Source organism: Equus przewalskii, chromosome 5, assembly GCF_037783145.1.
Source record: "Equus przewalskii isolate Varuska chromosome 5, EquPr2, whole genome shotgun sequence".
In the NCBI taxonomy this organism is placed as follows: domain Eukaryota; kingdom Metazoa; phylum Chordata; class Mammalia; order Perissodactyla; family Equidae; genus Equus; species Equus przewalskii.
The window spans coordinates 18,053,734-18,065,073 of NC_091835.1; the positions used below are offsets into that span (position 1 = coordinate 18,053,734).

At 44.6% G+C, this 11,340-nt stretch overlaps 1 long non-coding RNA gene across 1 annotated transcript; it reads right to left on the bottom strand.

Annotated features, from left to right (window-relative positions):
• Positions 1-499: 499 nt before the first annotated feature.
• Positions 500-3,806, bottom strand: LOC103557497 (uncharacterized). The gene is made up of 2 exons (XR_546489.2): positions 823-3,806; positions 500-712 (listed from the first exon to the last, which is right to left on the bottom strand). It is a non-coding gene; the product is annotated as an uncharacterized lncRNA (long non-coding RNA).
• Positions 3,807-11,340: the final 7,534 nt, after the last annotated feature.

An 11,340-nucleotide genomic window follows, 5' to 3' on the forward strand; every position in this document is an offset into this window, starting at 1 on the left:
TCTGACTTCTAGGTTCACCCTTGGCCTTCATACTGGTCACTCTGTCAGCTCCCTGACCTGAGCGGTACCAGCTCTGGTCCAGCTCTGCCTCAGCCTGCCCTCTGCCCAGCACTTGCCCAAGCTGGGACATCAGCTGCCTGCCTTGATATCATCTCCTCTTTCCTTTAAAGGCATAACTGGGTGTGTTTACCTCCAGCTCAGCTCAGAAGCGTCTCAGACTGATTCCTTTCTGTCCCAGTCAAGATAGGATGTGGGAGTTTCCCTTCCCCAACTCCACCACTGCCTGAGGTACCTAGGGCCGTGCCATCCTTGTCTCAGTTGACTTACGTCTTGAGCTGTGGAAAGGGTGGCTGTCCACAAGGTTAAGTCACAGGAGGGCATCACAGAGCCTCAGGGCACAGATGACTGTCACTCTAGCAGGACAGTCAGGAGTGATGTGTCAGCTGCCATCAAAGAGAGGTCCTCACTGAAGCTGTGACAGACAAAACTCACCATACAATTAAGGAGATAATTTTATTCAGACTATTGCAATAGGGAGGACATTCATTAATGAGGAACGTCTCAAAAAAAAAGAAGGGGACCTGGGGGTTTATAGAGGCAGGTAAACAAGGGAGTCATCTTCTGGGAGTCATGAGGGGAAAGATGTAGATCAGACTTCTCTTAGAAACTCTGAGGGCAGTGCGGTCCTTCGTGGTTAGCTGGTTTGTCATTTCTGAAACACAAAAGGAGGGTAGATTTCTTAATCATCAGTGCTGAGGTTGCACCCCTTTTGTTCAAGATGAATATCGTTCATTGTTGAACAACTCAGAGGCAATCACAAACCTCTCAAGCGGGATGAAGCAGGGCCTAAGAAATAATTTCCCTAGGATTCTTGCTGGTTGTTTCTATAAAACCAGTTGAACCATCTGTTGAGAGGTGGTGGCTAAGGTCAGTTGTTTTAGGGTCCTGGAGATCAGACATCTTAAAAGAGGGATGCCTAAAACAGAGAAATAATACTACAAAAGTTGTATTGAAGTAAAGAGCTAGGAGTTGAATGTGGAGAATTAACTGGTCCAGTGGGTTCCAGAGGTCAGCTGAAGAAAGTCTTGAAGCACCACTCTTGGAGTTTCCTGAAGCTAAGATGTCCCTGCTCTTGGTGGCGTTGTCCACAGTCTTGGCTCTCTCTCATACAAGGGCATGCATGACCTGAACATTTTGCTGGACTTCCTCAGTGGTCCGGCAGTGGCTTGTCCGGGGAGAATTCCAGCCCGTGCACGGTCTGCTGCAGTGCTGGCTCCTTCGAGGCTAACGCCAAGTCACCGGGCTTCAGCCTCCAGAGCTTCTTCAGATTCTCGGGGGGGAAAGGCCAGCTGCAAGGTAAGCAGGAGTGCTGACAGGGATCTGAGCAGTCAAGTTTCAGTTCTTGGTGATGCTGGGGCAGGCAGGAGGAAGAAAATTTGAAAGTCAGTTCGGAGGATTGCAGTCAGAACTGCAAGAATTGAAAATCCGGTAAGGATTGACAATCAAACAAGGCAACAGGATCCAGTCCAGTTTAAAGGTAGGTACCAAAACTGTTTTTTCCATGAGGGGAGAGGGAAGAAAGTCAATGAAATCTCATCAGACAAGACAGTCTGCTCAGTCACCAGGTACCTGCAGTTTACAAGGAGGTGCAAGAAGCTCCAAGGCAATGTATAGGGTGGGAGTCTAAGAAGCTAGAAGGGTGCATTATATCTGAAAACACAAAATTCCTTTTTAGTCACCCCTCTTTTGACAAAGATAATCTCGAAGAAAGATTTTTGTTGATCACAAAATAAGGCTGGTCTGATTTTGACCTGACTATTCGGATTTGGCCTGACTCTTTACCTAGGTGCAGCAAGAAAGGCAATTTACCATGGAGGCCTTCTTAAGTTCGCTTTGCTGGAAGCTTTAATAAGGAATCTCAGATTGGATTTTTGAAAGCCTCTTGAGGCTAGGAAGCCGAGCTAAGAACTTACTGTCAAATTCACCTGCAAATTCCTCTCTTATAAATTTGAGCAAATTCCTCTCTTCTCGAGGTCCTCCAAATATCACAAGGTTTAGGGGCCTGTTTTCTACTCACCTGTAAGACTGGGAACTTTGTAAGACAGGTACCAGGACAGTTTTCCCAATAGGGCTTGGTAACCATTGGCTCCATAAAATCAACCTTAGTTCCTTAAAAGTGTCAGATCATTTCCGATTAAATGAGAGTCATTTTCAAATGTGATAACCCAGGCAAAGCCTTGAGTGCATAACCAATGTTTCCAATTCTGTTCTGTTAATAAGGAAGACAAATTCTTACTGAACCTATGCAAATAATTATATTGCTATGAAATTAAGAATACTCATAAGAGTTTCTGAATTTTGGAGGAGTCAAGGAGGGAGAATGAAATAGTCATAAATGGTTCATTTATGGTTAGCAAAGCAGTGTCAACCAAATTGTTATGAGGTACAGATAGCTTAAGAGAAAAGAGAATGAGGTTCCTTATATATCCAGAAAACAGAGCACTGAAACAACATCAATAATACTCCAAATAAAAGCCACCGTCATCCCTGATCCATTCATTCAGTCCTAGGTAATTAATTCTTGGTCCACTGGATTTGGGGTTGGCACTCTCATGAACTCATCTGTGTCTTGATTAGAATTCTAGAAATCCTGATTCAGTCCATTGGTATGGTCTCAGAGTTGTTCAAATGAGGCCATCGGAAGCCTGCACCCAAAAATACCTAATGCAGTCCTCTTCCAAAGGGCTCTGAGACTGGTCTTCTTTGTCAAAGGCACTCACTCTAGTCTGTAGCCAATTGCGAGTGCTCTCAGGGAAGCATCAGAGAAAAACAAAAACTATCTGCAGATGACAAAATAAAATGGCTGTGGTAAGCCTGTTACTGTCAATTTTCAACAGTGAAAGATCTGCTGGGAGTTCCTAACAAGAATAGTACATTTGACACGGAAATTTGGTTGTTTCTGTGGCATCCAAACCAAAATAATACAGTCAATCCAGAAAATGTTTTAGACAAAATATCTAACAGAGTAACTGTATTTTCAGAGAAGACTGGACATTATATCTAATTTATAAAAGTGGAGGAATACAATCTTTACAGAGAAAAAATCTTCAGATATAACATATAGTAATCCTGATATAATATTCCATGAATTTATTGAATATATCTTAGGATACACTAAGAATATATAAAGAATATTAAGTAAAGAGACTGGAAATCTGGAATAGGTCCTAAATATTTGCATATTCATATAACTCCATGGTTAAGGGATGTGAGTTTCCAGCTGAAAACTGCCACCCTAGTAGATGCTAGATTCAAATTAAAGAAGTTGTGACTGAGTTACCATTTTAAGAAATAGCTGAAGGGCTGGCCCAGTAGCATAGCGGTTAAATTCACGTGCTCTGCTTCGGTGGCCCGGGGTTCACGGGTTTGGATCCCGGGCATGGATCTACAAACCGCTCATCAAGCCATTATGTGGTGGTATCCCATATACAAAAAAAAAAATGCAGGAAGATTGGCACACATGATATTAGCTCAGGGCCAATGTTCCTCACCAAAAGAAAAGAAAAGAAAAGAAATAGCTGAAATTATGACTGACAACACCTACTGTGGTTGTCTACTGTCAGGTACAGCAGCACCAAAAAACATCAGGGCCAGTGAGAGCATTGACAAAGCTCTAGAAATTTCCCACAAAGCATACAGTCCCAGAAATCTGAATTTAATTACATTTTACCATGCCAGCTGATTGAACCCAGGGAAGACTAAGCAACGTCTCTTCTCATTTAACAATTCTCCCCATGAAACTCATCAATAGTAACCCTAAAATAAACCTAATTATTTCCTAGCATTCCTCTTTTAACAAGATGAAAGAACAAATCCTTCGTGATTTTTCCTCGGGGAAATCTCAAAGACAGTTTTAGGTGCCAAAGGTATCATTTAGGATCAGTTTGGGGAAGGCAGAAAATCAAAAGTCGTCAAGAGATTTGAATAGCTGATTAAGATCGGATCATGAGTTCCTGAGAAACAATACTCAGCTACTTACTTCAAGTGATAATAAAGGATTTTTACAAAAATAAACATAGGAGGTAACATGATTGTAAAGAATCTTAGCTCTTTCCTAAGTGATAAAATTTTGTTCTCTTAAATAACCAAGACACAAGAAAGTCAGCATAAATCATAGAAGGTTCTTCTGGTAAAATACAGCATCTTTGTTATCTAGGCAAAGCACACAGAAGGTAAAGAACAACATTTTACAACATTGTATTCATTTCCTATTGCTGTTCTAACAAATTACCACAAATGCGAGATCTTAAAATAACACAAATCTATTACCATTTGGTACTGGACAGCTTAAGTCCAAATTCAGTCTCATTCAGCCAAAGTTAAGGGGTCAGCAAAACTGGTTCCTTCTGGAGGTTTCAGGAGAGAATCCATTTCTTTGCCTTTTCCAGCCCTTTTCATTCCTGGCTCATGGCGCCTTCCTCCATCTTCAAAGCCTCCAGTGAACTAGCTTCCAAACTCTTTCTACTTCTGTTGTCATATCACCTTTTTCTCATTTTGACCCTCTTACCTCCCTCTTATAAGGACCCTTGTGATGACATTGAGCCCACCAGATAATCCAGGATAATCTCTCCCATCTCAAGGTCCTTAACTCAATCTGCAAAATTCCTTTTACCATGTAAGGTAACATATCCACAGATTCCAAGGATTGGGCTATGGCCCTCTTTAGAGGGCCATTATTCAGTCTACCACAAACCTTTTATGAAGGACCGACCAATAATTTTGTCATTTTAACAGAGAGAAAACCAGTTTCTAGTTTTGCATCAGTATATTTGATACTAAAGCTCTTTTTGAAAATCTTGTAAGTAAATCTATCAAACCTTAGCCAGCATTGACCATAACAAATATAATTCTCTTTTCTAGAACCTTCTATAATTTTCTATATCCATTTATGTTGTGTCTTACACTTTCCTCTTTCTCACTCTGGAACAACCAGCCATTTTACTTTGGGATAAAACTACTCTCTTTTTTAACAAAACACATCCTGCTTACACCTCGACTCCCAGGAACTTCCCCACTATTTCACTGGTCACCCCCTCCCTGGACCTCTATCCTCTTCTTTCTCTATCACAAAGAGGGAGCCCTCCCCTTCTCCTGTGATCCCACGAAGGCTCCTACCACCTTACAGACCTCTAGGCACCTGTGACCCCTTCTCTTTCCTGTATCTTCAACTTCCTCTTTAATTGTTCCTTTCCAGCAGCCTGTAAGCATGCTCAAGTCTCTATCTTCCAGACCTTCCTCTCCACCTTCCTGTCTAGAAAGTGCCACCTAGCATCACTATTTCCACTTCAATATCTTCCATTCACACCTTAAACCCACTGCCCCCCAGGTGCTACTTCTCCCATCACTCCACTGGTACAGCTCTCTCCAAGGTCACCAAAATCCTCCTACTGCCACATCCAGCTGATAACTTCCAACCCTGTATTATTTGATCCTACTGCAGCACTAGACTGTTGACTATTCTTTCTCTTGAAATGTGCCCGTGGGACATAATGCTCTCCTGGTTTTCCTCCTATCTTCTGATTGCTCCTAAATGGTGTCCATCTAAGCAAATAGCCCTACTATCCAGCCAGTTACCCACGTCAAAAGCCCAGTTTTCAACCTCTATTCCTCATTCTCCACTACCGTCTATATCCATCAAGTCACCAAGTACTACCTTCTAAATATTTTTTTTTCTAACTGATTCCCTTTTCTCCATGCCCGCTGCCACAGTCCTAGCTCAGGCCCCATTATCTCTTGCCGGACTGAGAACAACCTCCAGCTGGTCCCACTTCCCCTAATCTGACCTGCTTCCCATCCGCAGTGCACACAGGATCAGAGTGCTGTTTCTAGATCTAAAGTACACATCTAAGCTTGTCACTTCATGGTCTAAAGTTTCAATGCCCACTCCACACAATCTATCACCACTGACTTCATATTGAAACCCTGTCTTCTTAACCTGCATGACATGGCTCTTCATGATTGGACCTTTGCGTATCTCTCCGGCGTTATCTGGTGCCAACTCCCTTCCTCAAATCTTGCCATTGGTGACAACATGGATGAAACTTGAGGGCATTCTGCTAAGTAAAATAAGTCAGAAAGAGAAAGACAAATACTGTATGTTCTCATTTATATGCAGAAAAAGCTGAACACATAGAAATAGAGAGTAGAATGGTGGTTGCCAGGGGCTTCGGGTAGGAGAAATGGGAAGATGTCGGTCAAAGGGTACCAACTCTCAGCTATAAGATAAATAAGACCTGGGGATCTTATGCACAGCATGGTGACTATAATTAACAATACTGTAGTGTATATTTGAAAATTATTAAGAGAGTAGGTCTTAAACGTCATCACCACACACACATACAAATCATTAATTTATGTCAGGGGATGAAAGTGTTAACTAACCTTATTGTGGTAGTCATTTTGCAATATGTACACGGATCTGAGCATCACATTGCACACTTTAAACTTCCTTATGTTATATGTCAATAAGATCTCAATAAAGCTGGAAAAAATAGCAATAAAAAATAATTCCCCTCCCCAAACTCTAAGCTCTATATACTGAGCCACTCATATGCACTTCTCCCAATTCACTGTGCTTTCTGCTTTTGGTGCTGTTCACATGATTTTTCTTGAACATTTACCCCCATCTTCAACTGGCTAAATCTTATTCAGGCTTCACGTCTCACTCTTCCGTAACTGCCTGTTGACTGGTGCGTCTCTCCTGAACTACAAGCTCATTGAGAGCAGGGTCCATGCATTGTTGAATGTCTCCTTTCCACTGCTTGTGCCCAGTCATTATGTGCTCTCAAGAAGTATTTGCTGAATAAACAAAGTTTCAATGGGATTTAGAGCAGGTTTGGTGGGTGTGAGTGTGTGGGAAGGGTGGGTGGATGGGAGGAGCAGTGGAACAGAAGAGTCGCAAAGTTCAGGCTTCAAAGGGCTCACCAAGTGGCGGTTGAAGTGGAGTGGAAGTGAAGGTCACTGGGGCAGAGAATACGAGGGAACTATGACCCAACATATTGGATGAGTGGCACCTATATTGCCTGGGAGAAGTCAGATATGGGGTGGGGTGCAGAAGGAAGCCATGAGTCAGGCTCCGAAGTCCTTTCATAGATGGTGTGATTAAGGCAGGGAGGTGCCTTCACTGATGTCCCAGCTTCATCGGAGGAGAGGAGAGGAAATGAAAGTGGTGTAAGATTTACGGGATTTACAGGACCAACACGGACTCCAGGACTCTAACGACCCTGCTTTATGAACCTGAGATCTGCAGAGGCTGCACAGGAGAGCGAGGGGCTTCTGTGGAGAGGGTTTCAAGATGAAGAGGGGGAGGGAGTTTCCCAGGAAGAGGTTGTTCCTACAAAGAAATATATTAATAGAAACTGCTTTCCAGAAAGCCCAGTGGGAGGATGGAGAAGGGGTCTCCCCAGTGTAAATTCAAGTAGGCTAATGATGTGGCTCCTTCTACTTTGGCTTCAGAACTTGTTACAAACCCCTGCTCCAGAAATTGGCTGCTACAATTCTCAGCTGTAGTGGGCTTATCCCAGTTAAGAGATTAACCTGGAATCCTGCTCTGACCCTTTAAGCAAACCCCTGCATATGGGATAATCCACCCCCGTGCATTCTTTTATTCCGTGAGAAATTGGGCCCTGACTTGTTTTTGTGGAATGTCAGGACAATAAAGGCCTCCCTTTGGGACTATAATTAAAAAGACCGTTGGTCTTTTCAACAACAAGAAAAAGCTGTGGGAGTAAAAACTCTTATTGAACAAAGTGTCAAAATTAGATAAAACTTGCAGTCGGCTCACTGGAGAGGGCCAGACACCTCCCTTCCATGGTTGCTAGAGAGGAGCAAAAAATTCCACCAACCAGACTGCTCGGGATTTTTTGACCCATTTCTCTGTAAGCCTAAACAGTCCCTGGACAGCTATGGTTTTTCTAACAGCTTCTGCTTGAGATAAATTGTCCTCAATTGGAATGGACTTTATTTTTTCAATTTTATTTTCTGCTTTTCTCCCCAAGCCCCCCACCCCAGTACATAGTTGTATATTTTAGTTGTGGGTCCCTCTAGTCGTGGTATGTGGGATGCCACCTCAGCGTGGCCTGATGAGCAGTGCTATGTCGGCGCCCAGGATCCAAACTGGCAAAATCCTGGGCAGCCAAAGCGGAGCGCGGGAACTTAACCACTCGGCCACAGGGCCGGCCCCATGGACTTTACTTTTAACACAATTTTATTTTACTTCTATTTCATATGTTTTATTTAGGTTTTTCATATATATTCTCTAGCAAGATTAGTCTAGCTTTCTTTTGTGTGTGCGTTGTATTTACTGAGGTTTTGGTATCATGGCAATAACAAGAATAAGAATTATCAGCATCCCATCCACCCTCAACTTGTTAGAAATGCAGAATCGTGGGCCTGGACCCTAGACCAATGGAATGGATATCTGCATCTCAACAAGATTGCCTGGTAATGCACATGGACATTACAGTTTGAGAAGATGCCCCCGGTCTTGTCATTACTGAAAACGGCTCCTTCCGTAATCTCAGTGTAAGCAACGTGGCTCTCCAACTAGCACCTTCTTCTTTTGAGCTCATTCCCCCTACAGTGCTGAGTGCAACAATCCTTTCATGTTCATCCCCTTGATCCTACCTCTTTTACAGGGTCTACTGCCTCCATACCCACCTGCATTTTCTCACTGCCTCCTTGTCTGGCTTGGACTCAACAGTCAGCCATTATTATTGTTATTGCTTCCTTATATATACCCTCGCCTTCCTTTCCCCTTTCTCTCTCCATTGAGCTGTCTAGCAGAAATAACCCTGGTTGCATCCAACTCCTCACCTTTCTGTGCCTGCACTTTCCCAGCAAAACGTGGCTGACAAAATACAGAGAATAACCCTGCTGACTGGTCCTTCTTTACGCCTTCTCCCCTCCCCTCAAACTTCCAACACCTCCTCCCCCTCCACACCCTGAGCTGATGATCTTGCTCTCTGTTTCCCCAAGGAGACAGAAGCCCTCAGAAGGGAACATCCACATGCCCTGGCACCTTGTCCAGCAGGCCCCCTGCCTCTCTGTCCATACTCTGCCTGCCCTCTGTTACTGTGCAAGGATGGCGCCCTGCTGGAACCCAAGGCCAGACCCTCCGCTGTGCACTGCAACCTTCTCTTCTTGCTCACTCAAGGACAGCTCTCCAGAAAATGTCATCCCCCTGTGCCACACGCATCATCAAATTTTCCCTCACTACTGAATCGTTCCCATCAGCACTTAAGCCGGCTGTAACAGCTCCCATCCTAAATGCAAAACAAAACGAAACAAAACCAAAAAATCAGCTTTGACCCCACATTTCCCTCCAGCTACCATCTCATTTCTGTGCAAAACTTCATGAAAAAGTTGTCAACATTAGCGATCTCTCTTTCTAGAGCCCCATTCTTTCTAGAGATCTTTCTAGATCACTTCCACCAGGCTTTCCCTCTGCTGAAGCAGTTCTTCTGAAGGCCACGAGTAACCTCTACGGTGCTAACACCAACACCACCCTTCCTTGAACTACAGCCGAAATGGGTGGCATGGATCCATCCTCCTGGTTGTCCAGCACACGAGGCTCTCCTGGGTCTCCTCCTGCCACCTGTTCCTCAGAATCCTTTGCTGGTTCCTTGTCATCTCCCTGGCCTCTCAGAGACGGGGGCTTCGGGCTCGTCCTTGGCCTTGCCCTGTATTAACACTCACTCCCTTAAATGACCTCATTGAGTTCTGCGATTTTCCCTTCTCTGAGGACTCCCCAAGTTCTCTCTCCAGCCTGGACCTCTCCCTAAACCCCAGCCTTCTATATCTGGCTTCTTACTTGGGTATCTAACAGGCAGCTCAAACTTCATATGCCCCCAAATGAACTCCCCCGATCCTCCCTTCACATCTGTTTCTTTTTGTCTTCCCCACTTCACCAAATTGTATCTTCCAAGTTGCTTGGCGAAAAAAACCCCCAAAACACAAAAACTTAGAAATCAGCAAAATCCTGTCAGCTCGACCTATTAAACGTGTCTAGAACTCAACTCCTTCTTTACTCCTCCACCATGACCACCCTGGACCAAGCCTGTCTTCTCTCGACAGGATTATTTCAAAAGCCTTCTAATTGGTCTCTGGGCTGAAGCCCTCAGGCCCTCCAGGCTGGTCTTCACGACCGAACCAGAGTGATCCTTTTGAAATGTCAGATCACATCCTTTCTCTGCTCAAAACCCTCCAAAGAGCTTCCCATACCTGTTCAGAGTGAAAACCAAAGTCCTCACTTGGGTCTTCAGGGCCCCCATTCTCACCTCATCTCTACCCTTTCCCCTCCCTCAGGGCTCTCTTGCTGGGCTCCACTGCGTCACTCAAGCTTCCAGAGCACATTCCCACCTCAAGGCCTTGGTCCTTGCTGTTTCCTCTGCCTTTCCACGCACAGAGCTCACAACATGCTCTTTCTTCTTGTAGGTGCTCCCTGTAGGAGTGCTATAAATAGCAGTACCCTGCACTCTCTCCCCTCTTTAGCCTGTGTTGGTTTTTTCTCCATAGCACTTAAGACCATCTAATATGCGTTGGTTTATTTGTTTATGGTTTATCTCAGGAGCAGAGACTGTTTCCTTCGCTGCCCTACCAGCTAGAAAAGTGCCTGACACACAGCAGATGCTCAGAATACCTGTTCACTTACAAATTAAAAACAAAGCAAAACCAAGAAACAAAAATATACATGTATGGCATTTTTCTGCACCAGACTCTGTTGTCAGAGCCTTGCAACGCATTATCTCCTTCATCCTGATAAGCCTATGGTGCTCTATGATTATTATACTTGCGTGCGTGTGAAGAAACCCAGGCACAGGGACACGAAACAGCCCGTGGATACGAAATGATGGAGCTAGGATTTAAATCCAGGCTGTTGAGTCCTATTAATCTGGATCATTCCATCACTTTCCACGCTCTCTCACAGAGGATGCTAAAATGAGAGTTAGTTCCCTCGAAAGTACGACACGATCGGTCTACACAAAGTCAGCTGCTGGCCTTTAGCAGAAACAAAGCTTTGCTAAGAGTCGAGGAAGTGGTCGTAGAAAGTGGGCGTGAGACTCCTCCAGGAAGAGTGCTTAGACAGACGAGAAGGGGCTGAGCACTGACATTTAAGCGGCAGACGACAGAAGAGGAACTCCGGTACTGACTTCTGCTTTTCCCCGCGTCCGCTCTCTCCTCGGCCTGGGCGCGGATTCCAGCGCTGAGTCCGCCCGGCCGCCCGGGGGCGCCCGAGGCCGAGGGGGGCGTTGCGGCGCCGCCCGACGTCGCGCCCTCGGC